This window comes from Myotis davidii, unplaced genomic scaffold, assembly GCF_000327345.1.
Source record: "Myotis davidii unplaced genomic scaffold, ASM32734v1 scaffold1786, whole genome shotgun sequence".
In the NCBI taxonomy this organism is placed as follows: Eukaryota; Metazoa; Chordata; class Mammalia; order Chiroptera; family Vespertilionidae; genus Myotis; species Myotis davidii.
The window spans coordinates 375,456-377,509 of NW_006297147.1; the positions used below are offsets into that span (position 1 = coordinate 375,456).

Genomic DNA, 2,054 nt, shown 5'->3' on the forward strand with positions numbered 1-2,054 from the left:
TACCCAGTAGGGAGTGTGCAGGAGGCAGCTGATCGATGTTTCTCTCTCATCGATGTTTCTAACTCTCCATCCCTCTCCCTTCTTCTCTGTAAAAAAATCAATAAAATATATTTAAAAAAAAATAAATGGTGTAAATATTAAAAAAAAAAGAATACAACAAGAAACTGGTGTTTTTCTTACTCACAATTATAAGCCTACTTTTGCCTCCACCCTATGTATGCAGTATATTTTAATGGCTGTGTAGGTGGTTTCTAGCTCCTCCTCCATAAGACACAGCTGGTAGATTTTGTAATTTACACAGACTACAAGCTCTGCATTTGCAAATGTGTATGTCCACCTCTTGATGATAGTCATTGACCAAATCCCATGCACAGGAAGACATTTTGGGGACATTCAGTTTGATATTATCTTTTTAAAAATACATCTTATGCCCGGACCGGTTTGGCTCAGTGGATAGAGCGTCGGCCTGCGGACTCAAGGTTCCCGGGTTCGATTCCAGTCAAGAGCACGTACCTTGGTTGCGGGCACATCCCCAGTGGGAGGTGTGCAGGAGGCAGCTGGTCGATGTTTCTCTCTCATCAATGTTTCTAACTCTTTATCGCTCTCCCTTCCTCTCTGTAAAAAAAATCAATAAAATATATATTTTTAAAAAATACATCTTATGTTGGGGATTACCTTCATTTTGTGCATTCATTTGTTCTTGTGGAATCTGATACAGTGTGAGCAGTCATGTACATGTTTATGCAAAAATGTTTATTGAAGTGATTCCATTCGCATTGTGTTCTAATACTTGGAGAATTACCATCATTTTTATATAGGAAATGTCCCCTCCACCCCCTGCCTTTTTATTTTTTTTTTACAAAAACTAACTTTTTTAATGTAAAATATTTATAATAAAATGTAAAGGTGAATTCTATGCATGTTCAATAAAAACCATATCTTAAAGTTAAAAAAGATACTTTTACTGCTGCCAAAACCGGTTTGGCTCAGTGGATAGAGCATCAGCCTGCGGACTGAGAGGTCCCGGGTTCGATTCCGGTCAAGGGCATGTACCTGGGTTGCGGGCACATCCCCAGTGGGGGATGTGCAGGAGGCGGCTGATCGATGTTTCTCTCTCATCGATGTTTCTAACTCTCTCTATCTCTCTCCCTTCCTCTCTGTACAAAATCAATAAAATATATTAAAAAAAAAAAAGAATCTGTCAGCAATTGAATGGATAAAGAAAGTCTGTCGGGGATGTGCGGGAGGCAGCTGATCGATGTTTCTCTCTCATCGATGTTACTAACTCTCTATCTCTATCTCTCTCCTTTCCTCTCTGTAAAAAATCAATAAAATATATTTAAAAAAAATTGTAACAAAATACTAATATGTAAAATATACAAAGTATTCAAAAGACTCTTTAACCAAAAAATACAGTTAATAAATAGGATAAGGATGTAGAGACAATTTTTCAAAAAATGTGTACAAATGACCAACAGAAATATAGAAAATACTTTCCTCATTGATCAAGGTGGAATCCCTTACCTTCCTGCAACACTACCAAACACAAGTTCTTCCCTGTAAATTTAGTGCAGCGGGGAGTGTTGGGACTTCAAGAATGGAAGGGAGAAGGGAAACAGAACAACCCACCCCAGGACAGCAACTACCCAGGAAACTGGAAAATCAAGCAGTTCCACAGTCTACATGGGAGGACAGAGCACACCCTGGGGGATGGACCCTGGGAAATGGCAAACCAAGTCCAGGTCACTGGTGAGAGTGAGGGTCTTACCCAGCAAGGATATAAGTTCAAAGTTCTCCAGCATCACATTCAGGTACAGCTGTCTCTGACCCTCATCAAGGAGGCTCCATTCCTCCCTGGAGAAGTACAGGGCAATGTCCTCAAAGATGACCCCAACCTGTCAGAATTGAGACAATGTAAACCAGAGCTGTCTCTCAGAGAACCAGTAATTCTACTCCTTACACACCTCCCCCCACCCTCAACCTCCTCCAGGGCCCCTGGTAGGTGTGGACACCAGGCCTAATGCCAGTGCAGGCTGCTCTCTCATCACCGTCCC

The 2,054-nt window shown here is 41.0% G+C and overlaps 1 protein-coding gene across 1 annotated transcript in view; it reads right to left on the minus strand.

Annotated features, from left to right (window-relative positions):
- LOC102766858 (zinc finger protein 551-like) overlaps positions 1-2,054 on the minus strand; it is a 54,885-nt gene that overhangs the window by 52,186 nt on the left and 645 nt on the right. The gene's annotated exons all lie outside the window — the stretch shown is intronic.